Genomic DNA, 25,171 nt, shown 5'->3' on the forward strand with positions numbered 1-25,171 from the left:
GGATTGCTAAGGGGATGGGAAAAGTTTCTGTGTTCAGTGCGTAGGGCTGAGTGTGTGCCTTCATGCTCCAAGAAGGCTACATGGCTTCCTTCTCTCCCCTTTGCCAACCTGTATTTGGTTTTCACACTTCAAAGCTAAAGCAAGCTGTGCTGCCTCAGTTGAAATAAGACAGCCAGGCAACCCTGAAGCTAGCAAGATGGGGGGTTTGCTCCTGCCACTTGCAGAGAGAGACAGAGCCCCCCAACCAGAGCTGCCAGCCCATCCTTTACAACAGACCGCATGCAAGTGAGCCCTGCATTTTAGGGAAGGGGAGATCCTTGGTGTCCTTTCTGACCTTTTCCCTACAAGGCACTGAGCCGTCATGACTCAATCAACATGAAAAATGGACCTGGAGAGAAAGGAACAGGGTGGGCCTCTCCCAGCGGCAACTGGGCAACTGCCCTGTGACCTGCTTGGCCTGGGGGCAGGGGAGTGTCACCTGCATTTTTTCATTCATTCAGGAAGCTGAAGTAGCCCAGACCCCAGGAAATTCAGCCTTGTCGCCTGTTGGCTATTTGTCCTGCCTGCCAGGAATCAGAGGACTGTCTTGCCCTAATGTGAAGACACATTTGCTAGGACACTGTGTGATCCTAGGGCATCAACAAGAGGAAGAACTAACTTACAAAATAAGTGCAACAACCAGTCCTGCGATGGAGGATTCTTTTCTGTCTAGATTGCCAAAATAGTGCTTTTCCTTTATAAGTTGGCTTACCGCTTTCTCAAATTCCCCCAAGAACAGAAAACATATTAGATACCTCTCATTACAGCACCACCTGCCTTCCTCCAACCCTTCCAGTCCTTTGTGGAAAAAGGGAAAGATATCAGTAAACAAATGATCAACACAGCCAGGCTAGTCTGGAAGAAAGGTTACATCAGATGCACATGAAGCTGATTCAGATAGTATTCAGATTTTAAAAATATGGTTTTTCACATCATCTTGGAAAATCTTTAAGGAGTCTGTTCTTCGAGATGCAGAAAGAAAAACAGCCATGTTAACAGTGGCTGGCAAGCTAAAATGCTGCCTAGAGACACATCTCAAAGTACAAAGTAATAAATCTAACATGGGTATATAGGTACATGTTCATGTGTTCATATATAAACATACACATACCTATAGACATACATATATATATGCATATATACATATAGACATACACACACACACACACACACACTTGCCCTCCAAATCCCTCACCTCTAGCCCTGAGGTCAAAGACCACATGTTTTTCACATTTTGTAAACTGACCTTCCCTTATTCTACCCTGAAATTTAGTCTTATACCCCGCATGCAAGGTAAGGAAGAGAGTGTTTGGCCTCTCCATCATATATGAGTTAATGCCTCAAACTGCAAAATGCTTTACACATCAGTAAGTCTAGTTGGTATTATCATTCCATATCATGGCAGAGAGCTGACAGAAAGGAAAGTTAAGTGTCTTCCCAAAGCTCATATATTATTGGAATGACAGCGTCAGAAGACTCTCTGGGCCCCTAAACTAGTGAGAGGGTCCTAGGTCAGACTGAAGGAATTTTATGCTGTCCCTTCTCTCATTCTGCTTTGTTAGTCAGGCATTTGTGTCCCCTATAATCCCCAAATACAGGAGACCCTGGCCACACGTACTCTTGCAGCCGCCATCTTGGTTAACACCAAAGACTAAGCCACCAAAAGTTCATAGTGGGGTTTAATGTCAGAGGTCAACTAAGGTTGAGAAAGGTCTCCAGCAGCCTGTTCTGGTCAAGCCAATCCAACTGTGTGGTCCTATAACTCTGACCAGGAGTGACAGATAATAGGTCTCAGGTTCCTGATTCTGCAAAATGGTTTTAGCCCATCTACACCAAGACTGAAGTCAATCTACCCAACACCCAGTGTAACTGTTAGTGCTTGCTGAACTTCTATTTGCTTTCATACATGGGGCAGGACTGAGGAGAGCATGAGCTCAAGATTTGGAGAGAGGGCATCAAATGTACAGTGTCCTTGTGGAAAATGTTGACATATTTTCTGTATATTACCAAGGCAGGTGGTCATTAAAGGATAACTGTGAAGGTTCTAGGGTCTCTCAGGGGGATTCAAGATGGTTAAGATGCTCTTCTTGGGTAGGATTAATATCCATAATATAACCACATCTCTATGCTTCCTTCTCACATAAATAATTTATTTCTGACATTTAATATGGACCAGACATCACCTCATGGGTGGCTCATAAAAGCATGATCATATTTCCTATTTCTTTTGGTGTGATATTTTTGGGGTGGCAGACAAGAATGGATGGGGTATGTGGAAAGTTGAGTCTTGAATCCCATCTAAATGATTGGTAAACAGAAAAGGCTGGCAAATGCCACAGATAGAGTCCAAAATCCCTTCTTGAAACATTTTAATGATGCCATGAAAAACTCAAGATGCCACTTTTTCTCTTTACAAATGAAACCGCTTGTGCCAATGCAGACTGACTGGTAGAGGATGTCTGGAGTACAAACTGAGAAGGAGTCTGAAATCCTGCTTGATCTCAGCAGGAAAGAGTTTTTACGAGTATAAGTTATCAATGCCATGGGAGAAGGAGGTTGATGATGAAACATACACTATGTATTTGCCATTCCTGAGTGAGCCTCTAATCCCCTTGCATCTGCATTTCTTTGTCTTCCTCGTGACAATGGGAGGAGTTATTCAGCAACCTCTATGAGATCAAGTTTTGAATTCCTGTAAAGTTTAATTGTTATTATTATATTATTTCTGGACACTCTAGCTAATAAAGAAAGGAGTTCATCTTGAATTTCTATCTTGTATGTAATAGGTCTTACATATTTTATTCACATATTCAAAGTTACTAGAATAAGGTAGGAAAAAAATGGCAAACCAGTTTCCATCCTCCACCCGCAATCACTGTGAGATACAAACCTCCTGACAAGTAAGTCTGCTGAAGACAAGGAAAATCATGACAAAGAAAAATTTCTGTGCAGACTGGGATGCCAAATCTATTTATCTTAATTCAGTTCTCAGAAGTTACGTGAGATGATGCATTTTGTAAGAAAGACCTCTCTCTGGGCAATGCAGCTGGTCCTGACTGGCATTACCATTTCTCCCGGGTAGCTTGGAAGGTTCCTGGTGCTAGGTGAGGGCAAGCAGGGGCAAGGATAAGACAATGACAAGATATGGTTGTTTCCATCCTACCTTATTGACTTTGCCAAGCTCCCTGCTGCTAGGACGTTAGACATCTGTGATGAAACAGGACCTGAAATCAGGGGACTTGCCCTTTCTCCAGGACACTCAGCCACAGACAGAGTTCACAGACATCCTTAGGCTCCGAGGAGGCTCCATCATTGTAAACAAGCTCTCATTGTGTTTCATAGGTTCATTAATGGATGTCTGTCCCTTCAAGAAGGCAAAACTTTTGTCTATGGTCCAAGTCATTAAACTAAAAGTCACTTTCCAGAAACAGAAGTCTAAGGGGACCATAGCAGAGACTGTCACTCCTACTGATCTAGCTTTCTCTGTCAAACTTCACATTGTAGGCTATGAAATCCACCTTTCCAAGAAGCAGGGTGGGGATTTCCCAGAGGGCATTTAAGTATTGATTCCAACCTGTGGGGAGCCAACTTTATTTTCACATTTCTGAGATGTGGGAGAGGACATTTTCCTAGTCTCAACTCCGAGAACTCAGCCTTACAGCCTGTAAAAGTGGAGATCTTCCAGCCACGGGAGAGAGGTCATTGATCCTTTTTTGACTGAGCAACACAGACTCAGCGGTCCTCCCAAAGTCAGGCCATTACCTAGTCCATCGCTCTGTCTCCATGGAGGACCACAGATGGGCTTGCTAAGTTCCTCCCCGCTTCAATACATTTGGCAAATGGACACAAAGGGTCAGGCTGCCAGATGTTTTTCAGTGACCTGTGCACACGCAGCGAGGGATTAAGATCAAGTCACTGATGAGTTTTCCTTGTGGACCTGGAGCCCCAGCAGAAGTGGTGACTACAGCAGTCAGGAGCCTCTTACCTTTAAGATCGGAATTTTCAAGGAGACCGAGAGGCTTGACCTCCAAAGGGAAGGCCCGGTTGGAGCTCAGAAATAAAATACAATAAAAACTCTGTCTGGGCCAGGTTTACACAGGATCCCCCGGGTAATGGAAAATTACGAGAAATTCCATCCGGGAGTTCAGCTGAGCATCTCGACGTCGGTTTGTGCGCATCTGTAAGTCCTATTAGTGCTTATGAGATCGACATGCCTGTGGGTTGATTTGGCACTGCAGTTATGCCAAAGGAGCCATGAGGATCTGAGTGCGAACATATGGCTTCCTCTACCCCCTGCTCTTTGCAGGGATGAGAGTAGCGGAGCACAAGATCCAGGGAACCCCCTGTCCTAAACAATACCCCCAACCCTGGACAGGAGCGTAAGGGTGCATCTCCCAGCCTCTGCTCAGTTCCCGTGAGTCTGTGGATAGAAATGTTGGTATGCTGCTGCTGATACCCAGGGCTGGATTTTCTTCTTAGCTTGCTCACAGCCCCTCTAGACCCATGGCAGACAAAGGCACCACCAAATCCTCACTAAGCGAACATAAAAGCCCTGAGAAAGAGAAATGCTGGCTCCCTAACTGCCTTTCCTACAACATATGGCCTAATGCTAATGCTAATATGATGAAAGTCCTGCTTAAACATCTTAGCCAAGGGCTCCAACATGGCCTGGCTCCACTGTGCCTGTTCTTTTTCTCGCTTAGATCTCTGCCTTTACTAGAGTCCCACTTCCCTGCACACACATACCTCACAAATAGGCTGTGCCAGATGGACTCTTAATCACAGTAATCAGCTGGGAAATTAAATGTTAGAAAGTCCAGCTAGTCTCCTGAATTTTCCCACTCGAGATCAGGGCCTGAGCTACTGCAATGCCCCATAGGAAAACCACGCTGCCTTTTCAAGGAGGGTCAATGTGACGGGCCCTGGGTGGGCTCTAGGCTTTGTGGCCCTTTCTGGGTTTTTCTCAGAGAACTACAGTTCATGTCAGTTTTGCCTGGGTTCAGATGGCTGCTATTAATACCTCTTATTTACAGAACACACACCTTGGAGGAACTCAAAACATTTACAGAAATTAACCAAGCTTTGCACCATCCTTGACAAGTAGGCAGGGACTAGACAGTACTTCCTTCATTTCAGAGAAAGAAACAGAGTTATTAAGAGGGCAAGTCTCTTTGCCACACCATGTAGACAAGACCCCACAGCCCACTCATTTCCAGGGCTCTGCTGAAGCTGCCAAATGAGGTGGGTGTTTGTTTATACTATGCTCACTAGCTTATTATTCTAGTATTTTTCTCACGCACATTCACATAATCATGCTGCAAGATTCCAGTGTGCAAATACCATGACTTTTTTCTGTGAATCTCCATACAGTGTGTATTGCAGGCTTCCTTTAGTAGGTGATCAATATGTATGACTGGTTTGCAATAAACCTGTACCTCCTTTTAGACTGGCTTTTCTCCCTCTGCCCAGAAGACTCCTAAATTCTGCTCAAACATTACTCCCCAGACGACCCCAAGGTTCTATCAGTAGCTAGGTTTTAGGAACTCTGTAGTCCACCTTATCCAGCACTCACACCATTCTTCTGTAATCATTAAAAGGTGTAATAGTGAAAAGAAAGTAACTCTGTGGTTTTTGAGACATACAAGCCTTAGTTTGAAACCTAATTCTGCCATTGTGAGACCTTGGACAAGTTACCCAACTTCCCTCATCTGTAAGATAGGGATAATAAGACTTAGTTTGGAATTTATCATGACACTATCTGTAACAGGAGGCAACAGAAACAATTTAGTATCCATCAATATGGGAATGGTTAAATATATGATGGTATGTCAATACTGGAAAATAACTCTGTAGCTACAATAAAGATTAGTATATATAAAGAGTAGAGAGAAATACTTGAAAGACATATTAAGGGTAAAGAACAAGTTTCAGAGAATATGCCTGATTCTATATATATATATGAACAACCCCCAACTCAGCATCTTATTACGTACAGGTTTACCGAAAGGTAAGGAATGAGCTAACTTCTATGACGCATGAATAAACAGTGGAAAGAGTAGCTATGACTCCTGCTCTGGATGGTTTCCTTGGAGGTGGAGCTGTGTTTTAATCTTTGTACCTCTAGCACCTGGCACATCAGAGGGGCTGATGGATTGAATGAAAGAAAACTACTCAATGAGTGATGCTTTCAGGAATTAACTGTTGAGTCAGGAAAGAAAAGCCCTAATATGAGTCACCAACAGTCTTATGTATTGTTTGGATCTTTTTTTTTTTTTTTTTTTTTTAATGCGGGAAGGCAGCCTACTCCTTTGGGAAGAAATTGGACTAAGAGTCATAAGGCCTAGATTCCAGAGTCATGTTTCTTAAAGTGTGGTCTCAGGACCACCAACTGCCAAATCACCCAACAGGCTTATTAATCATACAGATTTCTGGGCACCACCCTTGATCTGAATCAGATTCTCTGAGACTGTGATTCATTCAGGAATCTGTATTGTAACAATTTCCTTTTTGTGTATAGATTAAAAAAAATAATAAAGTCGGAGAATAACTGCTTCAATTCCTATCATGCCTTCCTTTTTGACTTTGGGCAAACCACTAACCTTTCCAGAATTCAACTCCTTCTGTACAGTGCAGAGGTTGCATGGCAAAGTCTCCTTGAAGTTGTAGAATTCTATTACCATGAATGATCCAATTCCCTGCCTTGAGGCAGTCCTGTCCCTCAGCCATATAAGACGGGTTGTTCAGACCTGGTGTGAGCTGCCTTTGGGTCCCCAGGCTGCCATATGGATACTTTCAAATTCAGAAGTTGCTTATATTATTTGTTCTTTTTGTTGTTGTTGTTCTTGTACCTTATATTCTTTAATTACTAAAACAAACTGGCAAGGACAGTCTCTCAGCATTGGTTCTTAATGATCAAAATTTATAATTTCTGAATTTTAATATATTTGTGTTAGAACTGTAATATATTAACATAATGCAATTACTGTAAGAATTAATATAACAAACACATATAAAAACACACACATAAGAAAGGGAAGGTGGTATAAAGACCCTGGAACAGATGCTAATAAAGACAACGTTAGGAAATATCACTGAAGAGAGCCAAGAGAATGTCTCCCTAGCCCTGGGTATGGATGGAAGAAGAGGAATGTGTCCAGTCATTTTCATGGAAATTGAAAGCCAAGAGCACAGATGGCTGAGTTGAAGAGGAACCCTCTAGCATGTTCTATGGGTAGCAGGCCAAGATATGGCAAGTGATAGCATCCTCCAAGAAACCCCAAAGGAAGACAAAATCCAAGACCAAATTAACCCTCCCTCAGTCTTCAGATAGAGAAGACCTTCTCCGAGTCATCAAGAAATGGCTCCAAGTCTTAAAAAGGACATTCTGAAAGACAGTTTTGCCGAAGGCAATGTTGGAAGTCAGTGAATCTGGATGTAAGCTTTCTGCCTACGTGCATCCTAAGTCACTTCAGTCATTTCTGACTCTTTGTGACCCCAGGGACTGTAGCCCACCAGGCTCCTCTGTCCATGGGATTCTCCAGGCAAGAATGCTGGAGTGGCTTGCCATGCCCTCCTCCAGGGGATCTTCCTGACTCAGGGATCGAACCTGTGTCTCTCAGGTCTCCTGCACTGGCAGGCAGGTTCATCACACCACTGCCACCTGGGAAGCCTGTCTGTGTTCTCTGCCCTCTTTACTAGGAGTGTTGTCTTGGGTGACTGCCTTAGTTACTGAGAGCCCCAGAGGCCTTGCCTATAAAATGGGGTTAATAAGATTTATTCCATAAGGTTATTGGGAGAATTGAATGCAATAATACGTGTAAAGTGCCTACCCCTGTGTCCAAGGCACATCAAGCCCACGGTCAATGTTTAAAAGAAACTACTTTTCTTCAAGTGACTGTATGGAGGCCAACTGTCCTTTGAGCCTCTCTTGCCTTCCTCATAGGAGCCTGATAGCACATTGACTATTCTTTACCACTAGCGCCACCTGGGAAGCCCAAACACCAAATAAACATGCACTGCTGCTGCTGCTAAGTCGCTTCAGTCGTGTCCGACTCTGTGCGACCCCATAGACGGCAGCCCACCAGGCTCCCCTGTCCCTGGGATTCTCCAGGCAAGAACACTGGAGTGGGTTGCCATTTCCTTCTCCAGTGCATGAAAGTGAAAAAAGTGAAGTCACTCAGTCGTGTTCGACTCTTAGCAACCCCATGGACCGCAGCCTACCAGGCTCCTCCGTCCATGGGATTTTCCAGGCAAGAGTACTGGAGTGGGGTGCCATTGCCTTCTCCAAAACATGTACCACCAAATGAACACAATATCTGACGTTCCCAGCCACTGTAAAAGAAACAGACTTAAATTTTTGTTTAAATGGTTGATATTGTATGGAGAGGAGAGATGGCTGCATGTGGAAATCTTAGGTCAGAGTTAAGTCACCTGGAAGTGAGCTAGTCTCCAATAATTTAGACTGCTGGAGTTAGACATTTTTCACATATCTATTTTTTTTAAATTCACATTCTATCACCTCGAATCTATCAAGCTCCTTCCTGAAAACATTTCTCAAGGAGAAAGTTAAAATTCCTGAGTTCAAAGCTCCCATGGCTGGACCCCAACAGGGGAAGGAGAAGGAACGCTTAGATTTGGTTGCCTTCTCCCCATCCCCATCCATTTCCTCTCGCCTTCACTGTTCTTCTCATTCACCTTTACTTTCACTTTCAGGTATGAGTCAGACACTTGTCTTCTGGCCTGCACCCTCCTAGAAGCAAGTTTCACACTTTGCATTGCCACGTGCCCAACCCTGGCATAGCATCGAGCACACAGAAGTACAGAAAAAATATCTGTTATGTAAATTACATACTGGCTAAAGGTATCAAGGAGATCTGTAACAGGGAGAAAAATTAATTGCTTTACCTCTATGAGACATCCTAGCTATTTCTACTGAACCCCATCATTTGCTATTACTAGGCATATATTATCCTATATATTTCATGTCTTTATTTGTTCACTACCCCATGAGTTGTGAGAGTCTTAAGATCAGAATAATGTTCTCCTCCTCTGCATCCTCCCCCAAACAGCCACTTCAAGGCTCTGCTCCCAGTGGCTGGTGATTCATCAAGTATGGCTGCCTGACTCAGAACCAACATAATCAGTACAACCCACTCTGGGCCTTCCAAGGAAGTAGGGACCATGTCTCACTCATGCTGACATAGAGCCCAGAGCCTGACACATCAAAGACTCTCAATAAATATTGACTGAGGAAGGCAGAGAGGCAGTAAGAATGAATGATACTGAAAAGGAAAAAAACCCAAATGATTCAGTGAAGCCAAACATGCAGAAAAAATAAACTAACCTGTCTATTCATTCTATCTTACATTCGTTCAACAAACATTTACTGAATGTCTGGTTTGTGCTAGCCATGTACTTGGCACCAGTGACTTGCACATGAATTATATTTAAGTGGGAAAACAGGTCTAGATGGAATGCCCACTCTAGAGGTGAAGACGGATGGCATACCAGGGGTTGCATGTGTGTTTGTATTGTCAATAGGCAAGGAGAGGTGCAGAGGAGGCATGAAGGAGGTGGGGGTGATCAGGGAGAGGCCAGGAAACAGGAGACTGAAGAACAGACAACAAAATTCACCTTCCCCTAAAACAAGGAACTTCATGTAAAGACAAGTGGGTTCCGGGCGTTAGGCACTCTTTAAACTGATGGTTTAGCATGATAGCAAACCCTGGTATAGCAAACAGACATCTTTATATACAGTAATGTGGACACACGTCCAGCCAAGAAGCCCCAACATTCCCATTTGACTGACTCATTTGACAGACTCAAATGCCTGAGCTCAAGTGTGGGCTGACCTTCTTGACCTTGGCACTAGCACATGAGCTGTTCTGGGACGTTTTTAACAAGTACTGGGAAGTGGTAAGCTTCTGTTTCTCCTGACTTTCACAGAGATATCGATTGACTTACACCTGGCATTCAGTTGCTATTCTGCACCAGGAAGTCGAACTCAGTGGAAGAAGAGTGTCAGGGAGAGAGGATGAGGAGGAAGGAATTTGAGAAACTACCAGGGTGGGAGCATAGGCACTTCAACATTTACTGAAGCTACTTGAATAAGGAACCCAGAAACGGGTAATAATATTGAGTTAGAGTAAATTCAAACTCAAGTGCGATGACTCCGAACATCAACATGGGTAAGAGGAAAACCAAAGTGCTCTGGTATGTGGTCACACAGTCTGACACTATCGAGCCATTCCTTTTCTACTTCATCACCTCCGACGACCATCTTGGCCTGCCTGATGCTGGAAGTGCAGTCATAGACCCTGACCTCCATATCTTTGAGATGGAACCTTTGGGAAGGAGACTTACACTCACATAGGTGGGTATACAAATGAGAGTAGCTCTGTATGGGTCTGTATAGAGAAGGAATTCAAGGAAGTAAAATGGTAAATCTCCAAGTTGAATGCTCTTTATCACCAAGCAAGTCTTTGCACTCAATTTCCTGGGACTTTCTATCTGTTCTAAGGAGTTCCATGGAGAAATGCACAGATTTGACAGCCAAAGTTTCTTTTCTTTCCGTCTTCTTTTTTTAAAATTTTGACTGTGCTGAGTCTTCATTGTGGCACATGGGCTTAGTTCTCCTTCAGCATGTGGGATCTTAGCTTCCCAACCAAGGATGGAACCCTCATCCCCTGTGCTGGAAGTCCCAACAGCCAAGGGTTTCAAATCCCATCCCACCACTTAGGTGGCAGCTCTGAATAAGTTACTTCTTCATACTCATTTTTTCTTCATCTAAAACTCATTGAATTGACAAGTACGTACAATTCCTTAGCTCCTACAGGTGCCCAATAAATGCTGATTACTTTTCCTCAATCCCTAATGAAAATATAAGGCAAGGACCAACGCCTTGTTTGCTTAGATGTTTTGTAAGACACACACACATGCACACAACACATGTGTGCTCAGTCGTGTCTGACTCTTTGCAACCTCATGGACTGCAGTCCACCAGGCTCCTCTGCCCATGAAATTTTCCAGGCAAGAATACTGGAGCAGACTGCCATTTCTTCCTCCAGGGGATCTTTCCGACCCAGGGATTGAACTCACATCTCTGCACTTTCTGCATTGGCAGGTGGCAGATTCTTTACCACTGCATCACCTAGTGAGCCCTCGACGAGGATTAAAGAGCAGCATCAGTGGGGAAATGGGAAAACATACCTGAGATATGGTACGGAGTATCAAAGGTGAAGACAGGGCTTAGGGTAGCAATAAAAGAAAGAAGAAAGAAAGACGTGGTTCACTTGAGGGATAATTTCTTTCTATTTCATTACCTTTTTCTCTTGACCTCCCAGTTTCTATGATTCTCCAACATAACCACTGGCTTCTGGATGCCAATGCCACAGATGTAAGTATGCCTCACGAGAAAACTGGAGACTGGAGGGAGCTCTTCTGGCCACATGGCCATCTTTCCCCAAACTTCCCAGGTCAGTCTGCCCCCTGGGACGGGATGCTCCAGAGCCTTGTTGCTGAACGTGTTGCTGTGCTTACATGGTATGAGCTCTAAGTCAGGTAGGCCAGCACCATTCTGATTCTACCGGTCAGTTCTCTTATGAAAGGTAAGACTGACAGAAAGAGGAAAGGTGACACACCCCAAGACTGCAGAAAGCTCCTTCGGAATGGGTGTAACGGCAAAACTCACTGTTAACACACTAAATGGCAATTCACACTCACTCAACAGCCTTACACCCATCTTCTCTAAAATTTCTGTCATAGAAAAGAGGTGCAGAAGACACTTTCTTTCAATGGTTTATCAGTCAGCTGGGCTACAGAAATAAATGTCCATAAAGATATTATATGGAAAAGTACTGCATTCTCCTTACTCAGTTAAGTTCAGTCATTCAGTCATGTGACCCCATGGACTGCAGCACGCCAGGCTTCCCTGTACATTACCAACTCCTGGAGCTTGCTCAAACTCATGTCCATCGAGTTGGTGTTGCCATCCAACCATCTCATTCTCTGTCGTCCCCTTCTCCTCCTGCCTTCAATCTTTCCCAGCATTAGGGTCTTTTTCCAATGAGTCAGTTCTTTGCACCAGGTGGCCAAAGTATAGGAGATTCAGCATCAGTCCTTCCAGTGCATATTCAGGAATGAATTCCTTTAGGATGGACTGGTTTGATCTCCTTGCAGTCCAAGGGACTCTCAAGAGTCTTCTCCAATAACACAATTTAAAAGCATCAATTCTTTGACGCTCAGTTTTCTTTATGATCCAACTCTCACATCCATACATGACTACTGGAAATACCATAGCTTTGACTAGATGGACCTTTGTTGGCAAAGTAACATCTCTGCTTTTTAATATTCTGTCTAGGTTGGTCATAGCTTTTCTTCCTAGGAGCAAGCTTCTTTTAATTTCATGGCTGCAGGCACCATCCACAGTAATTTTGGAGCCCCAAGAAATAAAGCCTGTCATTGTTTCCACTGTTTTCCCATCTATTTTCCATGAAGTGATGGGACCAGATGGCATCATCTTAGTTTTTTTAATGTTGAGTTTTAAGCCAACTTTTTCACTCTTCTCTTTCACTTTCATCAAGAGGCTTTTTAGTTCTTCTTCACCTTCTGCCATAAGGATGATGTCATCTGCATATCTGAGGTTATTGATATTTCTCCTGGAAATCTTGATTCCACCTTGTATTTCATACAGCCTGGCATTTCACATGATGGACTCTACATATAATTTAAATAAGCAGGGTAACAACATACAGCATTGTTGTACTCCTTTCCCAATTTGGAACCAGTCTCTTGTTCCATGTCCAGTTCTAACTGTTGCTTCTTGACCTGCATACAAATTTCTCAAGAGGCAGATAAGGTGGTCTGGTATTCCCATCTCTTTAAGAATTTTCCAGTTAGTTGTGATCAACAGAGTCAAAGGTTTTATCGTAGTCAATGAAGCAGAAGTAGACGTTTTTCTGGAATTCTCTTGTTTTTTCTATGATCCAACAGATGTTGGCAATTTGATCTCTGCTTCCTTTGCCTTTTCTAAATCCAGTCTGAACATCTGGAAGTTCTTGGTTCACGTACTGTTAAAGCCTAGCTTGGAAAATTTTGAGCATTACTTTGCTAGTGTGTGAAATATGTACAGTTGTGTGGTAGTTTGAACATTCTTTGGCATTGCCTTTCTTTGGGATTGGAATGATATAAATATAAAATAAATAAGTTATACATATTATAATAGAAATATAATATGAATCCATCCAAAAAATATTTATTAAGTAACTCCTGTGAATTAGGCAATGAGCTAGACCAACAAAAATGCATATATGCAGAAGGAATTTTGACATATTCTTGAGTAGTACTTATTGGTATAGTTAAGATACAGATCTCATGGGTATACAGTGAAGTCTGCTGTCTTCCAGGGCATCACATTTAGCTCTCATGATATTTACATAGACATAGTTTTTTCACTCTGTGCATTTGCTCTCCAAAAACTTTTTTTGACCAGTATCAAAAAACTAATCTCTAGTATAAAAAAAAAATAGGGTTCCCCAATTAGGATGATTTTACACTTGTTATAGAAATATCGATTTTTTTCATAAAGAGATGCTGAGATTAGATATCGTTGGCCTCAGATCCCAAATAGAAAAGCAGCACCTGATACCAGGACGATATGTAGGTGTGCTAAGTCGTTTCAGTCATGTCTGACTGTTAGTGACCCTATAGACCACAGCCCTCCAGGCTCCTCAGTCCATGGGATTCTCTAGGCAAGAATACTGGAGTGGGTTGCCATGCCCTCCTCCAGGGGATCTTCCCAACCCAGGAATCAAACCCAGGTCTCTTAGGTCTCCTGCACTGGCAGGCGGGTTCTTTACCACTAGGCCACCTGGCATGACAAGTGTCCTCAAACAGAATCATTTTCCCCATAATTCCCAAGGCGAGTCATGTTTGTGGGGGTCTTTAGAGACAAAGAATGGGAAGGGGAGGGTGGATGAGAGAATGACTAGTCAAAGAACTAATGTTCTCATGCATACATCTCTTGTTTTTTGTTTGTTAAGATTTTCTGTTTCATTCATTCAGCAAACATTAAGCAATACTTACTATGTGCTAGGAGATGAAATAAGTTATTGCACGTGATGTAAGGTAAGGAAAAATGTCCCCTACTAAAATATACATCATATACCCCTTTTGAAGAATTGTTAAAATTCATAAAACATGATTTTTCTAAAGAAACTAACAAATGTAAAATGGGATTCCAGGGATCTAATGCCTTCTTTTGCCCATAAGAGGTGGATTAGTGGATTAGAATGTGACATTTCTTAAGAGTGGTGTGTAGATCCTGCTGTTGTTTATCAGTCCTTTCTCTTTGCAACCCCGTGGACTGTAGTCCGCCAGGCTCCTCTGTCCATGGAATTCTCCAGGCAAGAATATTGGAGTGGGTTGCCATTTCCTTCTCCAGGGAATCTTCCCAACCCAGGGATCGAACCCGGGTCTCCCACATTGCAGGCAGACGCTTTATCCTCTGAGCCACCAATGACTCAGTGATTAGACAAACACAGGAGATAAATTTTAAAATGCAGCAAGGTAGAAGACACATGGGATTGGGCACCACACCCTGTACTCTAGAGATATGAATTCCACTTGACTCTTAACCACTCCTAGCCACTGTTTATTGAAAAGTAAACAAATGCCAGGTACAACACAAGATTTATATTGAATATATCCCTCCCTCAAGTCCCACAATAGCATAACAAGGGAGGTGATATTTTCCCCATTGAGTAAATAAGGATGTGAGGCACACAGAAGTAGAAATTCTAAGCATGCAGAGTCAGGAAGTGTAGAGCCAGGGTCTAAGCCAGAATTGAGGTTATCTGACTCCAAAGTTTGCCTGATGTTTCTAACCTCTGATCAATTTTCATCTAAAATCCAAAATTAGAAATTCAGCAAGAAGAAAACAAGAGATGCTTCAGAATATCTCCTTCACCTACAATAGTGACCCTTACTACTTGCTAGATCTCTGACTTCTATAATAATTTTATGAACACTGCTCTCCCTAGAAAGAGACGTATATGTTTACAATTGGTGTGCATATACATATTTTAGAAGGATTTCTAGAGACCTCAAAACAAAGGCTAAGAACCTGTGCCCTGAGAGTTGCAGGACCCAACAGCGATGTAGTGAGTAAAACTACCTCCTTGGCCAAACCAACAAATGCTATAGTATCATATAAGCAATTCCTTAAAAACACAGAATTCACCCCTAATAACAGTTAGCAATAACACAGACCTCATGTTATAAAGATATTCACAAAGAACAGATTAGTTGATTCTTGCTGGACTTTTGAGCAGGAGTAAGTCAGAGGAGTGTCTAAGGGAGCAGGCAAGAATGTTGCTAGAATGAATGTCAACCATACAGTTGGGCTGAGCCCCTTGGTCATGACCTTGAGGCTCAAGGAATTGGCTCCGGCAGTTCTGAACTGAGTAGCCATTTCACAGACAGCCCACAGCCTGGCAGGACACCACTCTCTAACTCTGCCATCATGACACTGCCATCTGCAGCAGGCGAGCTGAGATGTCTCAAGACCAAATTTATCACACCCGAGATTCCATCCTTACGTAAGAATCACCTGTCGCTGGTGCATAAATTTTAGCACCTAGCTGAGCCAAGGGTAATCAAGATTTAAAAGAAAGAGGCCTGAATAAATATCAAGCAGATTTCCTCTCTGTGGGGCTGAGTTTTGAAAAATCTTTGTGCCCTCACATGCCCCTGAAAGGAGACTGCCATTTTTCTCCTTTCGGTCTGCCTCACTACTGTTGAGGGAAGGATGCTCTAAGAGCCATAGGCAATCTGTCTTCTTGGAGGTTCTGCTCAAGCTATGACCTCGGTTTGTTCCAACTTATGTCTGTCTTCACAAGTTTCAGCTTGCTCTCATCATCAGCTAAATTAACCATAAAGCAGAGCCTTGACTCGCATTACCGAAGCCTGAGAGTAATCAGTACTAGCCCGGAGCTATGCATCACTGTTTCCAAGGGTGCAGACTTAAGAAAAAGTGCAGGAGTGGCCCTTAAATTTATATAGCACTTTAGGGGGGGAATCTAGAAAATTCCTTTAGCTTCAGACCTTGGAGGGGAGGCTCAAGTGTCTTGTCTGAAAGCTAACAAAATGCCTCTGGAAAGCGACAGAAGGGAGTAGAGTGACGTAGGAGTATTGGCATTGGAATAACAATGAATGGTAGGGCAAGGCACAAGGAGCAGGGGAGACTCCTGGACTTAAAAGAGGCCCAGGGACTTCCCTGGTGGTCCAGTGGTTGAGAATCCACCTTCCAATGCAGGGGACTCAGGTTCAATCCTTGGTCAGGGAACTAAGATTCCACATGCTGTGGGGCAACTAAGCCCTCACTGGGCAACTACTGAGCCTACACGCTCTGGAGCCCGTACTCCACAACAAGAGAAGCCCCTGAGAGCTGCAACTAGAGAAAGCCTGCATGCCGAAACAAAGACCCAGCCCAGTCAAAATAAAAAATAAAATAAAAAATTTAAAGGGCCAAGAAAATTCCCTACAGCTTGATTTGGTGAAATTGGGAAAAATTAAATCAGGATTAACAAATATCTGGAAAGGTTTGAATCTGTGACCTGGGGGCAAATTTTCCCTCCTCTGGGTTTTCATTTGTAAAATGAAGGAATAGGATGAAGGCTTCTTCCTGCACAAGCATGTCGTGATGGAAGGTAGAAGAAAAGGCCTTTGAAGCCAACAGAATTACTCCTCTGTCCAGGGAAATATAAACAACAATAACTCCATCAGCCTTCAGCTCTGCTTTTGAATGAGTTCTTTGCTTCTGTCTGAGAGGCAAAGTAGTTCATTCCTTGGGGAAAAGTTGAATGTGGAATGGTAGACCATGCCCTTTTCACTCCAGTTTCATTATGTTATTTTGAATTATTATTAATACACAGAACACTCAATATAAGTTAACAAGATTTTACTAAGCGTCTGCCATGTACCCAAGACTGCTGTAGGTCCTCTGGGGTAGATAAAGAAAAACTTTGTGACATGTTCAGGGTCTTCAAGTATCTTAACATTTTCTTAGAGGTTTATATGTTCCATTTTATTTATCTGCTTGTTCACTTTTTTATGGCCATGCCACTGGCATGAGGGACCTTCGCTCCCCAACCAGGGATGGAACCTGTGCCCTGTACAGTGGAAGCACAGTCTTAACCACTGGACCACCAGGGAATTCCTTACATGTTCCATTTCAAAAGCCAAGCAGAAAACAAGCCATTATGTTTTAAAAATCTAACTTCTAAGATAAATATTACTTTTTTCTATTAATGTAAGCAATTGAGTTTGACTGAACTCGTTTTTATGCTTTTACTAATACATATTATTGTATTATTTATCTTGCTATTCATGTCTACAAAAAGCCTCACTTATAGATCTTACATTGGCTTAAATTCTGGTTGGATGCCTCTAGGTCAAACACAAATAAAAGTATTTGAATTACCAAGCAAATGCATACTTGCACATTTTGAAGTTCCACTCAAAGAAATCTAAATGAATCATGTGAATCATTTGGGGAAACTTCTCTAATTCCTGAGTGTGCACTTTGGTTAATATTTTTGCACATCTTTTGAACACTGATGCTGCCTCAGTTAATGGACTATCATCCTTTGTTGTGTTGTTTCTTTTTTGGATAGCAAATAGATGGTCAGTTATGTCATCTTCCCCAGACTATCTTGTTTTCCTTTGAAGACAAATCACTAATCCATTTATTGTAAATGGTAATCCTCTCAAAAATATGCTTTGGGTTTAAAACAGAACGTTTCAGGCAGTAAAGATGTTTCAAAGGAGGTCTTTCCAATGCAAATTATTTTTGTCATGACTTGAAAGTAATTGTCCTAACTGTTCTGTATGAATATGCCTCTGTATACTTTCAATTACATATATTTAAACAAGTAAGAATGATGTAAAATGGCATATCCATTAGTGGAACTTGCCGGTCACATTATATATTTCTAAGCAGTTTATTAAAAAAATGTACCAAGAATTAAAGTATATTCTTACTTAAGAAATGATACAATTTTTTCTTCCAACAACCCCTAGCTCTATTTTGGGAACTTAGGTGTTAAGAATTGGGTTGCCTATACTCCTTAGTTCATGAAATGCTAAAGCACATTTACGCTCACTGCCCTTATTGTGAGCCCCCTAAGATGTTCAGGGTGACCAACCATCCCAGTCTCCTTGGGGCTGAGGAAGCTCCTGAGACGTGGCACTTGCCATGGGAAGGCCCCAGCAAGGGGGAAACTGGTGGATCAGCCTGTGGATGTTATAACCCCTCTTCAAACTGCAGAAACTGAGGCACAGAGAAGCACAGTGCTCTGTCCAGTTTACCCAGCAAACTAGAAGCCGATGTGGGACTCAGTCTCTGCCTTCCAACAGAAGAACGTCCACAACTAGGCAAATCCTGCTATTTCCTCTATACCTTATTTCCGCCTGGAGCTGTAAGAAAACCAGTGTCATCTTTCATCTTTTTTGTGTCCTACCATTCCAAAAGTGCCAGGATGAAATAGTGGGTACTAGCAAATAGGGTCCTTTGTCAAAACCCCATATTATTTGGGAGGAACAGCATTGCAGCTTTATGTTTTAAAGAGAATGACAGAGAGACTAAGAAATTATGATGATCTTAAGAAGTTAAGAGGGGAGGAAATATTAGTATAATATCTAATTATATTACATAGTAGTATGTATCCCACCAACTACCTCTTGAGATCTCCAACTATCTCCGGTCCTGACTGGGTCATATGTGTAATTTCATGAAACAAATCAACTTAAAGGACTCAGGAAAAATGATCAGGTACCCAGCTTTTGAATTGTAACATTGTAATAGCTAATACTGACTGAGGGCTGACTGTGTGCTAGGTGCAATGCTTAGAGCTTTACATGAATTCAGTCAATCCAGCCTGACAATAATCCCAAGAAGGAGCAACTAATATTCCCACTTTACAGATAAGAAAAATGAGGCTGAGAGAGGTCAGGTGATTCATCCAATATCACAGAGCTGATAAAGTTTGGAGCTTGTATTTAAACCTAGGCAGTGTGACCCTGGAACAAGTACTTTTAGCATCCACTATATCACTTTTAATAAAAGCATTAAACAGCACAGTTCCCATGTCCAATCACTAAGATAGCTCTTTGTTAGGATAGACCTAAAACTAGCTGGACCACATATTCCTCAGATATACAGTGAGTACATCAGTCTAAAAACATGAGGCTTTCTAGTCATAGTTATTAAAGGATCTGAAGGAAGAGATTTAATCTATTGATTAATTCCACAGTAAGATAAATTGTCCTGACAAGCTCCTACTATTTATTCAGGACCTCTACTTCTCTTTCTGGAAATGTAAATAATATGTCCTGGGCTTCTGTGAGAAATGACTGGGTAAAACAATGGGCAACCACTATGCAAACTGTAAAGTGCTTTGTACAATTCTCCCATATGTTAAGGAGCTTCCAAAATAGCAATTTCTTCCAATGCCCTTGCAAAGCAAATGAGACACAGCTGCTAGAACGCTCTGCAAAGAGACAGAAATCCGGCTCTTTAAAACTTTCAAGGGGGGAAACACACACCATAAAATTACCCTGAAGATAAATCTTACAAGAAGCTCGGAAGTGTCATCAAGTTTTTCCGTGGTTAATTCTAAAAGAGTGCCAACGTCGCCAAGATCAAGCAAGCAGTTCTTCCATAGAAACCTGGGGGAAACACTGTTTACTGACACTCACATAATAGAAATATAAATTGTACTCACATGATGAGCAGAAGTGAGGAAGCCAAGTTAATGGGTTCTTCTGAGTCTTTTCCAAAGACAAGTCTGTAGGGGAAATAAAGGGAAGACGTGTTCTAAACCAAACAAGGAAGAATTCAAAAAAAAGAAAAAAGGAAAGTTAGAAGGACGAGGTGTTGGTAGAATGCTGTGAAGCACTGAGAGTAACACCGCACTTGCCAAGGGGCACCGACAATTAAACAGTTTTGTTGAAAAAACTCTAATGAAATCGGCATTCCCTGTAATCTCAGAACAAGACGGCACCACTACAGAAAATGTCCAACAATACATCTGGGGGGCTGTGGTTTGATGGAAGGTGCTTGGGGGTGGGGAGGATTCAGGGATGAGTCATAGACTCCTAAAATGAAGTGGACTCAAGCTGGAGGAAACTGGGTTGAGCCTCTGCCCTTTTCCCTTTTTTTCGCCTTCTCTCGAGGGATTTCAGCCCTTCTGCAATCAGCCAAAAGGAACAAGTGAGCCGGCCACTGGGCAATGAGAAATTGTCAAAAAAGTGAAATCAAGTTTCATTTGTAATATAAAATATATACACTGTATAAACAAGTCTTGAGATAGGGAGGAGGAAAGACTTTCCCAGGATCCTTTGCACCTGTGAAACTCACTCCTGCTGAATCCTATCTCCATTATAAACTGATGTACCAAGGTAGAAGGGTACCTAGGTTATCCAATTTGGAGGCTAAACAGAATTTTAAGTTCTTTGGGGAAAAAGAAAATCATGATTCCTCTTAGTAATTAATTTCTATCTTTCCATACCCTCTTAGCCACTAACTTCTGTGCAAAAACTAGTTTAAGTTTCTCTAAAGTGATCTTTGTGGACAAGAATAAGTGATTTGGTTTTGCCCATTGGAAAATATGCATCCTACATATATTTTCACATAGGTATTCTCATACTAAACTCCTAATGAAAACCCAGAAGTTTTCCTGTCCCTTCTCAAATGAGAACTTCTCAACCACTGCCCCCCCCCCCCACCGCCAAGTTATAGAAAGGAAAACAAAACAAAAACATTTTGATGTTCTGGTATCATTTTTCCTAATTCAGGTGCCCCAGTATAGACTAAGTAGAGAGTTTATAACTTCATATCTTAAGAATAAACAAAAAAAATTAGAAGGTTTAAGAGCTAGAGATTTGACATTACCTTGCCAACCCCCCCCCCCCCACACACACACACAAATGTTGGTGTTGATTACTTTTTTGTTTTGGATTAAACTCTGGCGGCTCAGATAGTAAAGAATATGCCTGTAATGTAGGAGACCCAGGTTCGACTGCTGGGTCAGGAAGATCCTCTGGAGAAGGATATGGAAACCCACTCCAGTATTCTTGCCTGGAGAATTCCATGGACAGAGGAACCTGGTGGGCTACAGTCCACAGTGTCACAAAGAGCTGGACATAGCTGAGTAACTAACACTTTCACTTTTCACTTTGAGGTGCAAAATATTGTATTTCACATATTCATTATTGAATTAATTTACTGAATTTACATAATATTCATGAACATAATTTTTTAAGTTGCTTTGCCAGCAAAACTATTCCTCCTTCCTTAACAAATAGAGCTGCTCAGTGTTAATCAATGATTACCATGAAGAATTCTCCAAAAAGTTGTTAAAACCAAGATACCACCATTTGGTTCCTCTTAAACAAAGAAATTTATTGTTCTACCGGATTTTCTTTTGTTCTGAATAGAAAAATTTTTTTAACTTAGTTGGATATTCTTTTGAGGTCTCTCATTCTTTCAATTTCAGTATTCCTCTTGGAAGAGAAAGGGAATGTTCTCTTTTTCATCAACCAGACCGATACTAGTTTGAGTATGAAATGCAGCCATGTCCAAATAAACTGTGTTATAGCTTTCAGGAATGGGAGGAGCTTTTTCCCTCAGGGGACTGGAGGTGAGATTTTCCTTTCGTCTTCAACCATTTAATAATTTTAATTTCCCTGATGGCTCAGTTGATAAAGAATCCACCTGCAACGCAGGAGACCCTGGTTCGATTCCTGTGTCAGGAAGATCTGCTGGAGAAGGGATAGGCTACCTCCTCTAGTATTCTGGCCTGGAGAATTCCATGGACTGTATAGTCCATGGGGTGGCAAAGAGTCAGACACGACTGAGCGACTTAAAAATAAATTAATAACAAAGCATAAACCACTCCTTTTTTTTTTTTTTTCCCATACCTATGCTTGCAGAACTTCCTGGATAGTGGATAGAACCTGGGCCCCCTGGGAAGCCGAGTTTTAACCCTGGACCACCAAGGGAAGTCCTTTTTGGGGAACCATTTCTACATACATGTTTGGAAGCGTGAACTGAATGCCATGAGATAGCGAAGTAAGCTGCTAGCTTACTTCTGATCTAGCTAGCAATAGGCACCTGGATTTCAGTTCGGTTTTGATGAACTATGCAATAACTTATATAGTAAGACTGGGAACTTAGGAATCAAACCACACTGTGATTTTGGTGGATTTTGCTCTTTTGTGAGCAGCTTAGTAGATGGGGTCAGTCTTCTAATTTACTTAAAATTTTACAGGGAGCTTTCCTGTGATAGCGCTGAGTCATTTCTCCTCAATCTGTTCATCCTCACAATCGGGTTAATATACCTTATGGTACAGGTCTATCATAAGGACCAAATAAGATGCATATGTTAGATGCTGCCTACAGTGCTGTGGGCTTCCCCGGCAGCTCAAATGGTAAAGAATCCGTCTGCAACGAGGGAGACCCAGGTTCGATCCCTGGGTCAGAAGATACCCTGGAGAAGGGCATGGCAACCCACTGCAGTATTCTTGCCTGAAGAATCCCCATGGCAGAGGAGCCTGGCAGGCTGCAGTCCACGAGGCCGCAAAGCGTTGGACACAACTCAGCAACTAAGCATACACAGCACCTGGGACATAAAAGCTAAACGACTGTTTCTTGACCACAGGACCCCTATGTGGTTCCGTGGCTAAACATTGGTTCTTAATAATGTTAGGCTACAATAACATTCTGTCCTCCTCTTCCTGACCTCCCCCTGGAAAAAGAAGAAAAACCACAGCTAATTAAGAACAGTCAATTAGGGAACTGGGATATATACATTACTGATACTATGTATAAAATAGATGACTAATAAGAACCTACCCTGTAACACAGGGAACTCAATGTGGTAGAGTTGACCGAAATGGGAAGGAATTTCAAAAAAGAGGGGAAATACATATAAACATAGAGCTGATTCACTTTGCTATACAGCAGAAACTAACCCAACATTGTAAAGCAACTATACTCTAATAAAAATTAACAAACAAGAGAATTGCAGCCAATATCTACAAAATGTAAAACTGACCACACTGATAAGATGGTAGAGATCATCCATACTGTTGACATGGAGAGCAAGAGATCATTGTAAAAGAAGTCTCATGGAAATTTCCTACCCACATTCACCATCTGAAAAAAAAATATTACAGATATTCATGCACACTGAACTGGCAAATAAAAATTTCTATACAAATAGCCCTAATTTTAAATCAATGTGAAGGTTAGCAGAGCAACAAAGAATGCCTATGTTTCAGACAGAGGCAGTCTCCAGGAGAAGAAGAGTCCCTACACGAAAAGATATTACGTCTGTCTTCAAAAACCTCAGTCAATTCAGTTCATTAGAAAAAGCCCCCAAAAGAAACATTTATAGCATACTTTTCATATTGTGTTTGGCTTTGCTTTATTTTCTGAACAAATATGTGTGGAAGCATATATGTGGGCTTTATTTTCTTTTGAATCCTTTTTGGTATTTTATGAGATAATGTTGGCTCTTCCCTTATGGAGAAAACTGAAACAATCAAAAGGGATTTTACCCACAGTCTCAATACCACACTTGCCACAACCCCATCGCACTACTCCCCCCAAACTTGCCTGTTACCACTGATGAAAATACCTGCTTTCCTGGATGCCGAATCTTCTACCTGGATCTTAGATATTATCACTGCTTGCCAATCCAATGAAATTGCTTAAGGAGCCCTTTCTATCTTGCCTAAAACATTAATCTGTCCCTCTTTACTGGATCATTTCCAGGAGCACACAACCATATTGTTGATTCTCCCAACCCCACACAAACACCACCACTGCCAACACACCCTTAGCTGGACCCCACTTTCCTCACCTGCTTCCCGCCCATTTCTCTGCTTTCTTTGGTAGGAGCTTCAAAAGTTGTCTTTCTTCACCATTTCCAATCCTTCTTCTACCATTCTCCCTTATGCTACTTAGACTAGACTTTAACCATCACCGCTCCACCAAACATGTCCGTGTTACAATTCTTCAGTTGTGAAACTCAACAGTAAATTTGGAGTTTTCATCTTATTTGACCTATCTGCAGCATTTAACTCTATTTTTCACTCCCCTCTAACTGGTACATTTCCTTCTCTTGGCCTTTTAGGACACCATTCACTCCCGGTTTCCCTACTTGGATTGTCACTCATTCTCAATCTCTCCTTCACTTGATAATCTCATTCAGCCTCACAACTTTCAATGCCATTATGCTAGTGACTCCATCGTTAACCCAAACACATGCCACATACTCTCATAAGCCCCACATGTGCATAAGCAACAACCAACTCTACATCTCCCATCAGGTATCTAGTAGTCATTCCAAACTCAGTATGCCTAATTCAAGATCCCAACAGTCCCCACAAATTTGATCTTCCTATAGCCTTTTACCTCTCAACTGACAGCAATTTCATCTTTGTAGCTCCTCGGGTCAAAACCTTTATTTCTTTTCCTTTGACATTCTCCATCCAATCTACAGCGAAATCCTATTGAGCTTTAGTTTCAAAATGTATACAGAACTGAACTGCTTCTCACCATCTCTAGTGATCAATAAACCCATGGCCTAATCCACATCTCTTGCTTTGCTTACTGCATAACCTTGTAATTGGCCTCTTAGCTCCTTCCTAGTCCTACTCACTGTATTCTAAACACAACATCTGGTCAGGTCCTTTTTTGAAAGTCAACATTTTGCAGTGACTCTTAGTTCACTCAGATTAAAGCCAACATCTTTTTTAGTGACCTACCAGGCCTTATATGGTCTTGACCTTACCTCAGTGTCACCCTCCTATCTACCACTATTCCCCCTTCACACATTTGACTTCAGCCCCACTGCCCTCTTTGCTTTCCCTTAAATATGCCAGACATGCTCCTGCCCCTTGGCCTTGACATGGGCTATTCTTTCTGTCTGGGACACTTCCCTAGATAAATACATGCTTATAGAAATGGCAACCCACTCTAGTACTCTTGCCTGGAAAATTCCACAGACGGAGGAGCTTGGTAGGCTACAGTCCATGGAATCACAAAGAGTCGGACATGACTGAGTGA

General features: G+C 42.0%; 1 protein-coding gene across 13 annotated transcripts in view; it reads right to left on the reverse strand.

Moving 5' to 3' along the window:
* The window catches only part of LOC122449730, a 366,628-nt gene that overhangs the window by 68,519 nt on the left and 272,938 nt on the right, over positions 1-25,171 (reverse strand). For 12 of the 13 annotated variants that reach the window (XR_006272003.1, XR_006272008.1, XR_006272007.1 and 9 more), the window contains one exon: positions 19,821-19,883. The gene's annotated coding sequence lies outside the window, so the exon portion shown is untranslated. Of the gene's footprint in view, positions 1-19,820; positions 19,884-25,171 lie in introns of those variants that run through there. The other variant, XM_043481673.1, reaches the window with a different exon arrangement.

Source organism: Cervus canadensis, chromosome 11, assembly GCF_019320065.1.
Source record: "Cervus canadensis isolate Bull #8, Minnesota chromosome 11, ASM1932006v1, whole genome shotgun sequence".
NCBI classification, from domain to species: Eukaryota; Metazoa; Chordata; class Mammalia; order Artiodactyla; family Cervidae; genus Cervus; species Cervus canadensis.